Source organism: Rhinolophus sinicus, linkage group LG06, assembly GCF_036562045.2.
Source record: "Rhinolophus sinicus isolate RSC01 linkage group LG06, ASM3656204v1, whole genome shotgun sequence".
Classification (NCBI taxonomy): domain Eukaryota; kingdom Metazoa; phylum Chordata; class Mammalia; order Chiroptera; family Rhinolophidae; genus Rhinolophus; species Rhinolophus sinicus.
In genome coordinates this window covers 6,069,164-6,086,317 of record NC_133756.1, presented here as the reverse complement: position 1 = coordinate 6,086,317, position 17,154 = coordinate 6,069,164, and positions in this window count along the sequence as shown.

The window sequence follows — 17,154 nt, the reverse complement described above, 5'->3', positions numbered from 1 at the left end:
AACCTTACTTGCTAACCGCAACCCACCATCCGCTTCCCTGACAACTAACCAACCCCTTGCTAACTGCAATCTGCGCTTGCCAGCTCAGCTGCGGCAGTTATATTAGTGGCCAATGGCTAACTGGTCACAGCTGATGGCCATCTACTACCCGAGCCAGCACCTTTCCACGTGAGGCCGAGAGCCTGGAACCTGCTCTCTGGGCCTCTGTCCCCATAGGGCTCATAGTCGGTGGTGCTGTTTGTGACATCCACAGCCCGACCGTGCTGCTGTTGGCCACATTCCAGGGGGACACGGGGGGGGGGGGGAGTAACTCTGTCTCAGGAGTGCTGGTGGAGATGACACCACCACTTTTATCAAAGGTGACGTCTCATTCTGGGGTTATAACTGATGGCTCAGCGCTGTCCCTTCAAAGGGGAGCTTGGGTTGTTTCCCCCCAAAGTGTTGCTTTGTGCTTGCTGGCACCAGAGCCCCCGTACTACTGTTCTGCCCACTTTATCACCTTGTGAAACCTGCTCCCCATCCGTCCTGTGGGCTTGCAGCTTTTACCTGAGACAAATGTTTAGTGTCACTTCCCAATGTGAAGAAATGACTGCACAGTGACGCTTTTGGAAAACTGGCAACATTTCAAATGCGTCTGATCTCAGCACTGATTCCTGGGAGACTCCATCTTGTCACTTCATATAAAGACTGTCTAGTATTCTTTTGCCTCTACCACCGTTCTCTAGGTGGGACAAAACGTTGTTTGCCTCGAGGACACTTTAATTCCTTTGTAACAGCCTTGTTACACAACTTGGTTAAAAGGACTCCGAAAAATCTAAACACCGTCCATTGATTTCTTCAAAAACCTTCCCTGAAAGGTCTGGAAAGCAAAGAACAGCCCAGTGCCCACTCCCATCTCCGTGTCTAAATACTGGTCCCCACTAAGAGGAGCCAGGGCTCCTTGGAAAACAGCTGAGCTCGGGGGTCCCCAGAGAGCAAGGCAATGAGGTGTCAGAAGGACACAGGACCAGCTTGCAGGGCTCCTGTCGGACAGCTGGAAAAATGACGGGCGGCGTTATAAGACACTGAGATTAAAACTCCACGAGTCCCTACCGATACTCAAAATAAGGTTGTGGCGACACAGTATTTTGTAGAAAGAGACAGCAAATAGGTAGTAGGTGTTGCAGGAAGGATGAGATTAGAACCTTGCTGATCTGCAGCCGCTGTTGTACCACTGGTGAGAGCACAGGCCACCCACTGAGGCTGGCTCTGGCAGGAGCTGTGGTGAGCCCGACACTTGCCCCATCACGGAGCAGCCACTCACAGCCTCCCTGTGACCCCTATGGTGGGGAGCGGCTTTCACTGCAGACATCTGGTGGCACCTTTGGACCAGTAATGGAGCAGACCAATATCGTGTCCGCAGCATCGGGGGGAAAATGCTTAGACTGAATTCAGCTTTGAGGAAACAGGCAGAAAAATCCCGGCAGTGGGGCCCGCCACAAAGCAGTGGTCCTGAGGCTTCAAAATGTCAGTCATTAAAAAAAATACCACAAGGAGATACCACTTCACAGCCAGTAAGAAGGTCATTCTAAAACAAACAAAAAACCAGGAAAAGAACATCACAAGTGTTGGGAAAGGTGTGGGGGGGCCGGAGCCCTGCACACTGCTGTGGGATGTCACAGAGCAGCCACTGTGAGCAGTGACCATGGAATTATCACGTGACCCAGCAATCCCACTTCTGGGGGCAGACCCAAAGGAACGAACAGCAGGGGCTTCAACAGATACGTGGCAACCCATGTACACAGACCATTATTCACAATCGCCAAAAGGGGGAGGCCACCCCGTGTCCATGGGCAGCTGGATGGGTAAGCGACGTGTCGTCCGTCTGCCTGGTGGAATATTACTCAGCCTGGAGAAGGAAGGAGGTCCTGACACTCTGCAACATGGATGGACCTGGATGACGTTCTGCTCAGTGAAATGAGCCAGACACAAAAAGACAAACACTGTGTGATTCCACTCACATGAGTTACTTAGAGGAGTGAAACCCACAAAGACGGAGGGTAGATGGTGGTGCCAGGGGCTGGGGGAGGGGGATGTGGAGTAAGTATTTAATGAGGACAGAGTTTCATGTGGAGGAAACAAAAAGAGTTCTAGAGATGATGGTGGTGACGCCTGCACAACAAAGCATTTGTACTTAATGCCTCTGAACTGTTCACTTAAAATAGTCCAACTGGTAAATTTAACAATGCTTTGTATATGTTACTACAACAAAGATAAATACACAGACAATAAACCAGGGGAGCTCTTCTATACGTAATTAGAAAAGAGACATGTCAACTAAATGCAATGCATGATATGTGATCACATGCTGAGTTTTAACAATTGGCTGCCAAAGGCATTAGGGAGCCACTGAGAAAATTTAAATGAGAACCTTATATGAGGTCTGACAATTAAGTTCGTGAACACATCCTAGAAAAAGTGCTACACACCTCATTGCTGAATATCACTATGGTCACCTTCTAAGTACTCCCCTGGGGAAGCTATGCACTGACGCCAGCGCCTAGTCCACACTTCAAAGCAATTTTGGAACTCTTTCTGGAATGGCCATCAGAGCTGTTGTCGTATTACCCTTGATGTCCTGAATGTCATCAAAATGTCTTCCTTTCAGTATTTCCTTTATCTTCAGGTAAAGAAAGAAGTCACTGGGGGCCAGATCAGGTGATCAGGGAGGGTGTTCCAATACAGTTATTTGTTTACTGGCTAAAAACTCCCTCACAGACAGTGCCCTGTGAGCTGGTGCATTGTTGTGATGCAAGAGCCATGAATTGTTGGCAAAAAGTTCAGGTCGTCTAACTTTTTCACGCAGCCTTTCCAGCACTTCCAAATAGTAAACCTGGTTAACTGTCCAGTTGGAACAAATTCATAATGAATAATCCCTCTGATATCAAAACAGGTTAGCAACATCGCTGCAACAAGATCTCAAACTTAACTGTCAGACCTCATATAAGATCTGCAGTGGAACAGATATATCTGTGCAGAAACCGACTCATTGAATTCTGAGCAGGTGACATTTGCATATGTGTTAGTGACATTACCATTTATTTTAGGTTCTATCAACCTATGGGGACAGAGGTGAGAACTGCCACTGTTCATTACCCACAGTCTCCTTGGGCGTGGAAGGTAGGAGGGCTGATCACCAGGGTGAGGATGGATCCTTGCTCAGGGCTTCCTCAGTTTCCCCTGTGGGGTCATCACAGCTGAAGTCAGCTACCCCGGCCCCGCCTGGAGCGGACGCTCGGTTTCCTTATACCATGGTGCAGGGTTTTCCTTTCACCTTCCACGCTGCGGTCCAGGCCGTCAAACCAGGACCAGCTCCCTAATTTGCAGGGCCCCTCGCCCAAAAATCATGAATAATTTCAAGATGGCAACAGCAGAGCATTAAGCCACATGTGGGCTCAGCCCCTGCAAGCACGGGGCCCCTTCCGACTGCACGGCCTTCTTGGGATAAATCCACCCAAATCGCATGGCTGGGCTCTCTTGGCATTTCCCCAAATCGCCACGAGATGAGTGCGACAGAGGGAAGGAGGGAGAATCACCAGCTCCGGTGCCTCTCCACCTTTCTGACTTTCAAGGTTTGAAATACGATAAAGAAAACTAAGTGACAAGTGGCAGGAGATAGAGGAAAGCCACTCATGCCCTAACAGCTGCTGCTCGGGAACCATCAGAACCTCACGAAAGCAATATCAGCTGACCTTCTGCCCTGAGCGTGGTGTTAGCTGCAGTGCCCCCAAGGAAGACAAGTCATGCCTCCACGACAGCTCTCCTTGAGCACCTTGTCACATCTAGAGCTTGGTCACCTGGAACAGCTTCAACAGCGGGGGAAGCACGACCTTATGAAGAAGGCAGGGGGCTTGGGAGGAGGCTGTGGGGACGAGAGAGGGAGCAGGCGAATGGCTGACGGTCACATTTCCTGCGATTTGCATGTCATGAATATTCAGAGCTCTCTGCCCGCCTCCCCAGCCTGAATGTTGCTCTAGACCAGAGGAAATGTGTGCCATGCTTCCCCGCACTCAGAGCTCACACGTGGGATGGCTTCCAGGACCCCCTCGCATACCCACGTCCCAGGGTGTTGTGGTCCCTTATAAGAAATGGTGCAGAGTATTTGCCTAAAACCCACGACATCCTCCCACGTATAGATTACTTACAATACCTACTCCAGTGAGAATGTTAATTGTATTATGCTGCGGTTGTGCTGTATTGTTTAGGGAATAGTGACAAACAAAAAGTCTGTTCACATATGGAAGCAACAATGTAACTTATTTTTTTCCAAATACTTTCGGTCTACGATTGGTTCAGTGTGAACCCACGGATAAGGAGGGCCTGTACTTTCCGAGGTGGGACCCCAGGTGCAGGTTCTCTGGGCTGGACGGAGTGGGCAAGACTATAGCTGAGACATTACCGTCCCTGATCGGTGGCCGTTCATTTCTGTGAGGAAAGGAGCATTTTCTTCAATGAGCGGGGGCAGGTCTGCTCGTCAGGGGCTCAGATACTGACAAAGTGGTCATTGTAGGACCCCCAAGGGTAAGGTTTTTCGTTCTTAACAGATTTGCTCCTGCTGGAGCCAGTATCCTAGACACAGACGGACAGAGTCAAGGAAGCCAGGCATGTGAGTGCGATTCGGATCAAAGAGGAAACACTGTTGAGGCTGGAGTTTCCAGCGTGAGTTAGAGGTTAATGCGCGGACTCAAGGCTCCAGGCCTGGGTCCGCGTAGGGTGGGGGGAGTCGGTGCCCACGGCGTTCCTGCTGGGACCTGAAGGAGCCCATGGATATTTTATTTATCGGGTCAGAGCACGTACCCTGAGATCTGCCCTCTTAGCAGATGTTACCTGCACCACACGGGTTAAGCGTGGCCCTGCTGTAGCGACAACTGAGTCACCTGGCATCCCTGAAGCATCACATCCACTGAAGAAGAACTCTCCAGCCCCGACCCCCAACCCCTAAAAAGCCACCAGTCCGTTCTTCGCTTCAGTGCGTTTGAGTAGTTTGGATGCCCCGTATCACAGTAACCAAGATGTGGGCACAGCCTAGATGCCCATCAATAGATGAATGGATGAAAACATGTGGGCGATCCATACAACGGAATGTAATTCAGTCTGAGCTAAGGAAGAGAGGCCTGCGACATGTTACGACACGGCGAACCTGGAGGACCGTGTATTAAGTGACGTGAGCCAGATACAGGGCAGCCTCTGCAGGATTCCACCTGTGTGTGGGGTTCTACCTATAGCCTCCGACCGTGACATCACAGAAAATGGATGTATACTGGTCCCTGCCACCGGCTCCTGGCACAGACAATCTAAATCCTTTGGAATTTCCTGAGTGACAGGAGCATCTTTTGTTCTAATGAGATGACTCTGTGTGGGCTCCTGGATGGTCACCAGAACAATCAAGTCCTAATTATTCGAAGCTTGGCACGTTCAGCCCCACCCCCACCCCCATCTTCCAGAGAGGGGAAGGGGCTGCAGAACACTGATCACGTCTATGTGAGGAGCCTCCGTGGAAATCCCTAAGGCCTGAGGTCTGGGGAGACTCCAGGTTGGTGAACACATCTACATGCCAGGAGGGTGACGCCCCCCAACTCGTCGGGTCAGAGGCTCCTGTGCTCCGGCCCTGCCAGACCCGCCCTGAGTATCTCTTCATCCAGACGTTCATCTGTATCCTTTTAAATCCAGTCATAAATAAATAACATGAAGTGTTTCCCTGAGCAGTGTGAGCTGTTGTGGCGAATCATCCAACCTGAGGAGGGGGTTGTGGAGCCCCTGCCTTGTAACTGGCCGGTCAGAAGCACGGGTGGCGGCCTTGAACTTTCGATGGGCATCTGAAGTGGGGGCATCTGAAGTGGGGGCAGTCCCGTGGGACGGAGCCCTTCACCTGCGGGCCTGACACTAACCCCAGGCGGACACTGTCGGAACTGAACTGAACTGGAGGGTGGTGGCCGGGTCGCAGAATCACTTGGTGTGGGAAACCCACACATCTGGTGGTTTGTAGAGAGCAGCCCCGTGGGTCCTGCCTGGTCCCCAAAAGGCTGAGCTTATCCCCCTACTGGTGTCGCAAGCACATCTTAGCGTAAGGAGAAGAAAGAGCCCTCAGGAGGCCGACTGTCTAGCATACAGTGAGAGACCGTCCGCTGGAGTCTCCAGGACACTCTGTCACGTCCTGCAAACTCAGCTCAGATCTTCCTCTGTGGTGAGCCTTCTCCCAGGTCCAGGCTGAGTGGCCTCCAGCTGGGCCACCTGCTGGGGGGCAGGGAGGACAGGCGTTGGGCTGTAGGATGGCAGGAAGGAGGCCAGAGAGGCGGAAGGGCTATTCTAACTCCTGCATTACATCTGCAGCATCTGTGAGCAGCTGACGACAACTGTCTTCTGGGGGCGGATGGGGGGCGGGGGAGCTGCAGCGTTGTCACGCCTCACAGGAGGTGACAGAAAGACATTTACATTCCAGGTGGGGAGCAGCCCGGAAGGTGACACCAGGGCATCCTGTTCTTTTTGTGATGTGGCTGAAATGAAAGTCACGGGCATCGGTAAACCGTGCTGTCAGGACATTTTCTCCCAGGCAAAAAATAAAAGAGGGAGAAAACCACCATTCAGCAAACTTTCTGCTTCCAGCTCTTAGTGCTGAAGTGACACAGTGGCGGGGGCGGGTGGATGAGTGTTGATTCAGGGCGAGTTATGAATGGAGGTGGGCAGGCTTGGGTCAGTGATAAGAACACCCTTTCTTTGAGAAAACTTGTGATGGTTCACAAGTGGTATCTCCTCCAAACAGAGCACGAAGGTGAACTATGCATTGTCACCCCCATTTCACAAGGAGCAGCCCCTGAGACCACCGCCTCCAAATCCAAGTCTTAAAGCTACCCCCAGGCCCACCCCTCCAGGGTCAAATCGTCCAAGGTCGGGGCTTTGCAATCTGCTGTGCACCCCACATTGCCCGAGGTCAGGGCTGTCAGAGGCAGAAGCCCGGCCCACACCAGTCAGGCCAATAGGTTTGCTGGGAGGAGCCTGAGGGAGGCAAGCTGGTGACACCAGAGGCAGGTGTGAGACCCAGGCTGCTTGGGGACCCCAGGCCCCTCTTGCTTCCCTCCCTCCCTCAGGCCCTCCGCTGCCAGGTCCCCGTCCTCCTGCACTCCCGACTTCCTCTGCCTCCTCAGTCTCATCCTCCCCTGTGCATGCCCAGCACTGGTGTGTCAGGTGTGTCAGACACGGCGCTCTCAGTACCTACCCATGTTACCTCATTTACTTCTCACAGTGGGCTCTGGAGAGGGAGGGCATTATGACAGAGGGCTCCAAGGCTCAGAGACGTCAAGGGATCACCCCAGTGTCACACAGCCCACAGGAGGCAGGACTGGCCCAAGAGCCGCGTCTGCGTGCCTCAACTTTCTGACCATGCCAGCTGCAGTCCCCAAGGCCCAGGACACTTTTCATTGAGACAGAAAGCTCTAGCAGCTGCCACCCGCCTGTGCTCTGACCTCGGAGTCAGACACTGTGAGTCCAAATTCCTACCAGGTGCAAGGAAAAGCACCTCCCTGGAACTGGCTGAAATCAGGGAGGTTACACTCGGGGTTTGGAGGTCACAGTGCAGCCGGGAGTGCACAGGACCAGAACTGGGGGCTGGGAGCAGACAGAGGCACGGCTGTGTGCCGCCTGAGGTTCTCCACTTCCTGAGCCTGTCATCTCCGCTTTGGGTGTTCAGTGAGCCCAAGTGTCCGTCCTGGGTGCTGGTTGCCTTTGGCGGTGGGTCTGAAGCCAGGATCTCCATGACATTCCAGATTAAACCTTCTGCTCTCCAGACGAAGGGGTAAGCGGTTGCCAAGGTCATGTAGGGGCAGTGCCAGGGTCTGGGAGGCAGCTCAGGGCTCCAGACTCTCCCCAACTTTGTCTGGGCTGACTTCCAGGTCCGCGTGTCCCTCCAATGCCTGTGGCAGCCAGAGCAGAGGTGCAGGAGATGTCTGCAGTGTTTGGACACTGGTCCGGAGTCAGCGTCCGTCAGCGGACACGTCCCCAGAAGGATGTGCCTTCCCATGTTACAGGCAGGGGCGACACCACCAGTGCTGTGAGTGAGCCGCTTGGAAAGGAGCTACTTCCAATGCCTCCAGCTCTACAGGTGTGGCTGCTGGTGTCAGGTTTGTTCGTCCAGTTAGAGGTGTCTGGACCTGAGAGAAAGTGTGGACTGGACCTTTCTCAGCAGGTGGCCCGAACCCCAAGATGGAGAATGACCCTGGGGTCAGAAACAGTGGAGAAGGTCACTTGAGTGGCCCATGTGCAGGGTTGTGGGAAGAGAACGGTGACTGGACTGGTAAGTGAAAGGACAGAGTTCTCTCAACGGCTCCGTGTGGGACCCAGCTTTCTACCGTCTGCCACGCGGTCTCCCAAAGCTGTGTTCAAGACCCAACTCCAGAACCTTTGAAGGGGACTTTATCTGGAAAAAGGGGACTTTGCAGATGGAATCAACATAAGGATCCCAGCGTGAGCTCATCCTGCATCTTGGGTGGGTTTTTGAATTCAATGACAAGTATCCTTATACGGGGAGAAGACGCAGGGACAAAGGAAGGCCATGTGACCATGGGGGCAGAGATTGGGAGGACGTAGCCACAAACCAAGGAAGCCCGGGCACCCCCTGCAGCTGGCAGAGGCCCCCAGAAGGAGCCAGCCCCGCTGATGCTGACTGCAGACCTCTGGCTCTCAGAACTGGGAGAGAAGGTGTGTTGTTTGAAACTACCTGGTTTGTGGTACTTTGTGACATCAGCCCCAGGACGCTCACACACATTGTTGGTACAGATTGGAATCTGCCGCTGTCACCCGCTCCACTCAGCTGAGGGGAGTTACTCACCTGTGCTGAGCCAGTCTGCACAGGTGTGAAAGTTATTCCCGACATTCTCAGAACCACCGCTCCCTCCTGTAGGCACAAAGGACAACAGCCAGTGGCCAGGACGTCTAGGGATGCCTTCCTCCTGCCCCCTTAATCCCTGTTGTCATGTGGGGTCACAGCTCCCGCTCCCCACATAAGAACGCAGGACATGGTGAGGCCAAAAAGGAACACCCACGGAGCCATAGATGGGGGAGTCATACCACTATATTCTCACTGGCGGCTGGTTGGAGACACAGGAAGTGGGAGCCACACAAGCTGCAATCTGCCGTCTACTTCTCTGCCAACCAACCTCACTGCTAGCTGCAATCCGCGCTTGCTAGTGTAGCCATGGCAGTTATATCAGTGGCTAACGGCCAACAGGTAACAGCTGATGGCCAACTAGTCACAGCTGATGGCCATCTACTACCCAAGCCAGCACCTTTCCATGTGAGGCCGAGAGCCTGGAGACTGCTCTCTGGGACTGTGTCCCCAGACTGTCTTAGTTCGTTTGGGCTGCTATGACAGTCCCATAGATGGGTGGCTTCTAAACAACAGACGTTTAAAGCTCACAGCTTTCTGGAGGCTGGAAGCCCAAGACCCAGGCCCCACCAGGTTCAGTGTCTGGTGAGGCCTCTCTTCCTGGCTCATAGATGGCTGGCGGCCTTCTCGCTGTGTCCTCACACGGCAGGTAGGGTGAGGGAGCTTCTGGGGGAGCCTTTTATAATCCCACTTGTAACCCCACTCACGAGGGCTCCAGCCTCATGACCTCAGCACCTCCCAGCGGCTCCACCTCCTAAGACCATCACCTTGGGGGGTTAGGGCTCAATATATGAATTTGGAGGGACACAAACATTTAGTCCAAAACTATCCTCAAACCCTTATTCCAATCAAATTGTGCTGAAGCCTGCGGCACACCCCACCCTCACCCATCTTCCTTCCAGTACCACTATTTATCTAAAACAGGGCTCGGCACGCGTTTTCTGTAAAGGGCCAGATAGTACATGTTTAGCCTCTGTGGGCTGTGGCGTCTCTCCCAGCTGCTTAGCTCTGAGTTGTGGGGGCGGGGACCGTGGCCTGAGACAATATGTCAATGAGTGAGCGTGGCTGTGTGCCAATAAAACTTTATTCGTGGATGCTGAAACTTGAATCTCATATCATTTTCACATGTCACAAAACATTATCTTTTTTTGATTTTCTTTTTCTCCAACCATTTGGAAATGTAAGTGCCATTCTTAGCTCGCAGGCTGTACAGAGACAGGCGGTGGGTTGGAGTGGGCCGCAGCCCTGGTTAGCAGACCCCTGAGCCAGAAAAATCACAAAAGGAGAGTGAGTGCAGAGAGGGGAGTGGGGACGTGACCTTGGGCAGAGCTCAGGTGTAATGCCTCGTGTCACCCACCTCGGCCGGGCAGGGTACAATGCCAGGTACCTGATGGCTGAGGCCAGCTGCCCCTCCTGAAAAAACCTGGCTTTTACTGGTGGGCGAGCATCAGTGCCCCCCCCCCCCGCCCACCATCCCCGCCAGTGTTTGCACCCACCTCAGCTTTAAATATGGAACATTTTTAATGTTAAAGAGCTTAATAAGAAACAGCTTGAGACAGATTTGGAACAGCTTTGTGTGGAAAAATTGGGCATATTAATTGCCACCATCGTGAGCCGCCCTTTTCTCCATTCACAGTCAAAAGCCTTGATGTTTTGACATGTTCAGTGTTTTTCCCAAGGAAGGCTGCCATTCCTTCCCTGAGTCCACGGTCTGATGGCTGGCAGTTAGGGGCCAGCTGGTTGCTCTAGGATCCTCAGGGGTTCTCGTACTGCCTGTCCCGTGCATGTTTCTGCTGCAGGCACATATCTGGGGGACCAGAGGGCAGTGGTTTACCTGGAGAGGTGGGAGGCAGTGAGCATTCTCTTGGCTCTGACCCAGGTGAAGGGAGACGGCAGAAAGCCGGGGGCAGTGGTGCCCGAGGGGGAGTGCGATGCTGGGGGGCAGGGCACACAGGAGGTGGGAGCTGCGGCTGCCGGTCTGAGGGCGACGTTCCAAGTAACAACCCTGAGCGAACATACTGTTTGTCCAGCAAAGCACAAAGCCATTGGAAGCAGGGGCCTGTGTGTGTCTGTCACACTACAGCTTTTTATTTGCAAAAGTTGGTTACAAAAGTGAAACTGAATTGCAGACCGTGAGGCACGTGCAGCAGCTCTGAGCGCTGCAAGTCACCTGGTCTAGACCGCATGGGTTAGAGACAGGGCTTGATACACAAGGAAAGCAATACCGATACACAGTGCAGCAGGATAGGGCGAATCTGAGAAGCAGGAAAGACACGGGTAAATATGCTAAACCATTTAGCCAATACGGCATTAATCATTCATCCTGAGAAAAACACAGGGACTCAGTCAATGCCAAGTGCACGTCTGCCCAAAATGCATTAATAAATCAAACCCCCGGCCTCTACCAAGTGCGGACGACAGGCAGCCTTGCTCTGGAGTTCGATACCTTTGCATCAATTCCTGACCAAGGAACAGAAGGTCGAGCAAGCACGCATGGAGCGTGACGTTAATTCATGTAAGCTGCCCACTTGTGGTTCCCTTAAACCGTTGTCCACTTTGCGTTTCTTAGCCCAAACTGAGCCCTGCCGCTGAGCTGTCTGCAGGAGCCAGGGCTGGACGGGGCACAGCTGCACCCTGACTGCTCCGCCCGGGTGCCATAGGAAATACAAGGCCTGTCCCAGCCGCCTGGAGGTGGGCAGCGGGAAGGAGCATGGCTTGCCACAGCCCAGCACCCCTGGCAGGCCTCCGCAGCTCTGCAAACCAGCCCTCTGGGCTCCCTCACATTCAAGGAGATGGATGGGGCTGCCCAGATAAGTCGCCCTCAGGATGGGTTGCATTTCACAGCTTGCTTACATCAGAGGGGTCTCTCGGGCGACCCTCTCTTCTGAGGCTGAGATCAGCTGCACCCCTAGAGTTGGAAGCCCCTCAAAGAATCATCCCAAGAAGAGAGGTGGGAATAAAAAGGGCAGCATGTGACAAGCTCCACCAACGTCACCTGCAAGCAGGAGGCATCCTCTGTGAAGTGGCAGGTGGCTATGGGGGCCAATCAGCCTGGTTTCCCCACAGCACCCCATTAGCTCTGGCCGGCGGTACCCACTTCTGTTTCTCCACATGGGCCCTTCAGACTGGGCAGTTCTGAGTGGTTGGGTGGCCTGGAGCTGCCGGCATCATTACAGCGTTGGAGGTGGGTCGAAAGACAAGTGTCCAGGTGGCCGGTCACAGCCTTCTCAACCTGGCTGCCCAATAACAGCCACTGGCGTGAATGGTGGGGACACAGCCAGACCATCAGCCCGACGAGCCCCACCACACGGGTCTACCTGCACGGGCACTCGTCTGACTGACGTTCTGGTTGCTCTCTAGTGCTGAGCAGACGTGTCTGTGTGGGAACCGAAGGGGCTATGAGTTGAATTGTGTCTCCCAAAAGGTATGTTGGAGCCTCCACCCTCACTGCTTCACAGTATGACTCTGTTTGGAAATAAGAGGCGACCAAGACGGAAAGGGCCGTTCTGGTGGGCCCTAATCCAACACCATGGCTGTCTTTATGAAAAGGGGAAATCTGGATACACGCACGAGGGGCAGATGATGGGAAAACACGGGTAGAAGATGGCCAGGTGACTGGAGTGATGGGTCTGCCCGCCAAGGAACGCCAGGAGCTGGGGGAGGCAGGAAGGCGCCTCTCCCGGAAACTCCCGAGGGCGCCTGGCCCTGTGACACCCTGATTTCAGAGTTCTGGCCTCTGGGACTCAGAGAGAATAAACTTCAGTTGCTTGGAACTTCTCAGTTTGTGGTATTTTGTTACGACAGCCATAAGAAACGAATCCAGACTGGGTTACAGGGGGTGATCACACTCCAGCCCTAAACAACAATCTGGGAGATGGTAAAAACCCAGACAGCTTAGCAGCAAGTGTTCTGAATGGCGGAGGGTCTCTGATGAGGACTGGGGGTGAGCTGGCTCAGGGGACGGCACCCAGCGCTGGCCTCAGTGCACAGAGGCGGGGTCCCTCTGTCCACGGCTGCTCCAGGCGCCACGGCCGATGGGCAGCAGTGTGGGCTGAGTGGCGTGGGAATGAATGTGGTCCAGGATCACTGATGAACGTGTGCTGGCACCCTGGGGGCCAAGTGATGCTTGTCCTAAATAACGCCGAGGCCTCGAATGGCCGAATCGCCCCCAGCTCTAACTGGCTGTTGATCTGGACGCTCAGGCAAGCTTGCGAGGCTGTGCCCATGAAGGAGTGAAACTCGGAGGCCCAGAGCGTGAGCGGCCCCACATCAGAGACCGACTCTGTGAGTCACATTGAAAAATGAAATCACCAACAACTACTAAATTTAAATTTGGCACTTTTCACCCTCCAGATACCTGTCACCGCCTTTCCACTTATATGCTTTCCTGTGAGGTGACCTCAGTCAGATGACCAAGGAACAGTCATTGCTGACATGGCCACCTTTTCCTAAACACAACATCCATCAGTAGTTTTCGTGGGTGTTTTCCTCCTGCTGGAGCAGTGAAACTTCAGAGTGAGCTTGTCCCATGCAGGGAGAGGGGCGTGTGTGTGCGGCCTTGGACTGAGGGACCCCTCAGCACAAAGCCCAGGGGGGCCCGGGACTGTCCCAGTCACAGCACTGAAAATCCTATATCCGGGTAACCCTCAGGACTGAGCAAACAGGGTGGCTGGTCCCCCAGCCAAGGTGGAGGTCTCCCACGCCAAGATCTTGCACCTGTCACTATGCACGAACCCCTCAATTTCTCACCCTGCATGGACCCCCCCATCTCTCACCTGCATGGATCCCTCCATCCCCCACCACCACACAGCCCCGTCTGTCCCCACCATGCCCATGAGCCCTGCTCACCCAACACTCTCAAGGTTTGGTGTCTCATCTATGCAGCCATCTTCTGCCAGTTTCTGCCAATAAATTCTGCCGGTTGTCGGACACGAGGGAACTCCGATTCTTTATGCAAAGACAACATGAGTTCTGAAACTCATTTGTTGTGAGAACTTTAAATTCATTTGTGAATCTCTTGATCAAACCTAAACACCAGCGGTTTGAATTGAGGGAGTATTTTAGTCTGGAGCATCAGCCAGGCCTCCCTTTTGTTAGGAACTGATTTGCACTGAAACATTGGCAGGTTTTTGGAAGGGCAAGCTTCAGGAGTATATCAGTGTCACTTATGGAGGGAGAAAAAACTCTGAGCTTGTTTTTGCCAATCAGCTTACGTCTGAGTGAGCTAAACTATGACTTGGATCGAAAACTAGAGTTGCCTTTGGGTTTTAAGACGGCCATCTCGGTGGAGACCATGGTCCGTTGTCTCAGGCTGCGGTGTGCTAATGAGGCTTGTCTACAAGGGACAGACACCCAGCTGGGTTAACCAAGAAGGGGCATCGCTGGTTCATTCATTAAGCGTAGGGTCACTGAGCTTCTACTATGTGCCAGGTATAGTTCTAAGCACAGCAGATGGAGATGTGAACTCACCCAGGCCCTGCCCTCCTCAAGCTAGCGGGCAAATTTACAGTCTCCTAATGGGAAAATCCAGACACATTGCGTTGGGTCAGGGGTTCACATGGTATCGGAGCTCTTGAAGTTTTCCTTCTGTCCCCATAGTTCACACAAACTCACTGGACTGGGGTTTCATGGGGACGACTTGGGTCACAGCCCAACCCTGGGTCCACAACATTGGCGGGTAGTGGGGGGAGGGGAAAAATGCTCTGATTGGCCGGCCTGGGTCATGTTTCTACCCCAAAACCAATCCCCATGGCTCGCAGGTGGTGAGGGCGGGGATGCCAAAGGAATAAGGTGATTGGTCGGGCCTGGCTCAGGTGTGTACGCCTGGCACTAAAGGCTGAGTCTGTCGACCCAAACAGCAATCCAAGGATTGAGTGGAGGAGAGTAGGCTCCTCGAGGAAAATGTGGGTGGGGTTACCCACAAAAGGAGGAAAGGTGCCAGCACACAGAAGTAGCAGCTGCCCCTGTGATGCTTAATTTTATGTCAACTTGGCTAGGATATGGTGCTCGGTTGCTTGGTCAAACACCAGTCTGGATGTTGCTATGGAGATATTTTTAGATGAAATTAACATTTAAATCAGTAGACTTTGGGTAACGCAGGTTATCTCCACAATGGGGTTGGGCCTCCTCTAATCAGTTGAAGGCCTGAAGAAGAAAAGAGGAAATTCCCCAAAGAGGAAGGGACTCTGCCAACAACAGGCTGCCTTTGGACTCAGGGCTGCAACAGCAACTCTTCCCTGAGTCTCTGCTCTGCCAGGCCTGCCAACCCCCACAATCATGTGAGCCAATGCCTTCAAGTCAATCTCTCTGAGATAGATCTTTGCCTATGTCTGTATCTATATCATCCATATCTACACACCCAACCTATTGGTTCTGTGACTCTGGAGAATTCTGACACCCAACAAGGGACTTGGGGATATGAAGAAACATGCTTTGTCACTCACATTCTAGCTTTTGATTGGACACAACACTTTGGGAGACTTAACTACCTGGTTGCAGGGTATAGAAGGCCACTCATTGACGGCCGAACCACACAGAGAGTACAAGACAGCAGCGCCCCCTGAAGGTGTGCAGGGGAAACGTCCTGTCTGGTTCTGACCTCAAAGTATACCCTTCTGGGTTCATTAAGATCATATTTTCCCTTCCAGGGTGACCTTGTCCCAAGCCCTTAGTTTCTGCTATATCCTATTAAATCTTCCTGCTATCACCGGTTAGAATGGAAACAATTTACTGCTTAAATAATTTATCTGGATTCCATGCACAAAGTCTTTTGCAGAGATACATCAGCTAATAAAGAAAATTGATTTTGGAAGCCAGAGTCAATACAAGGGTAGGGAAAAGTTCTCCTATTTGCATGCTCCGATCTCCGGAGACTTTCTGTCACTTTGTCTGATGAGACTATTGGCCAGGGCACACTTGATTGCAAGTCTTTCTTCATTTGTTATTTTTCAGGTGCCGTTGCAACTATACATCTGAAGTTGGAAGGGCTAACAGCGTGGACATTTTATTAGCAATTTATCAATAAAAACAAAGTGTTCTTTCCTCTGATGCTCATTCTAGGAGATTACTTGCTGCTTTGAAGGTGAAATGGCCTGAATAATTGAGGTCCAGATCAGAGGGTATTTTTGGTTTGATCACATTCAATCCCAAGTAATGAGCTGACTTGAGTATTCAAAGTGTTTCAGCGTCTCTGCTTTCATAATGGAGACTCATTTGTAATTAGAAGAAATGATTTGCATGTAGACAATTAATGTAGTAAGTTGCCCCCAACACATTTTTTCCCCTTTGAATAGCTCTCTTGTAATTTTATTCATCTGTTTCATTTCCTTACTAAGCCCCTTTGTTCACTGATAATGAAAAAGGTGAATTTCAACTCAACCAGAAGGAATTTACAACATTTTGGTTAGTGAGGTTTCCCCATGTTGGTTGTTTACCTGTTCCGGGAAGGGGACAAAAGTAGGGCCAAAAGTAGTTGGCAAGGGAAGGGGTCTCATCCATTGTGTCTAGAACCGAGGTTCCCCAACTTTAGCACAGATCAGAATCACTGGAAGGTTTGTTAAAGCAGGTCGCCTGGGCCCTCCCCCTGAGGCTCAGCCAGGAGGTCGTGTGAGGCCCAATAGTTTGCATTTGTAATGAGTTCCTAGGTGACGCTGAGGCTGCTGATACAGACGCAGCCCTTAGAGCCACTGGTCTGGGACTCACAGGTCCTTCCGAGTAACTGGGCAAAAGCCATCACCTGGGGAGTGGGTCCACGTGAATCCATTATAAGGACGGACTGAAGCTTCTGGAAGTATTTGCCCCTGTATAGGTGAAAGACCATGTAGCAAGTCACACTGAGCTTTTAGTGTCTTTTCTTCCTCTTCCATCTCCTGGCACGTTCAGAACCTGATCAGCGATTCCCTTTGCCCTGGTCCTTCATTAAGATGGAAACACAGAGCTGGCGAGATGAGTCCAATATTTACCCTTCCAAACCGTTTCCCGTTCTCCTCTGCTTCCAGCCCCCGTCCACTACTGTCAACATCCTGGAATAGAATGCAGGCCTCATAAAGAGCAGCTGCCAGGGGCACAGGCGGGACGCAGGGGCCCTGCGGGCGGTGGGGGTGGGCAGCCTTTTCACGGTGGGCAGAGGCTGGAGCTCCACATGCGTCCACTGTGGATTGAAATGCAGGATAATGATGATGTGATGGTGATGCTAATGGCAACACAAGTTAAAGCAGATTGGCACAAGCGTCCAGGGC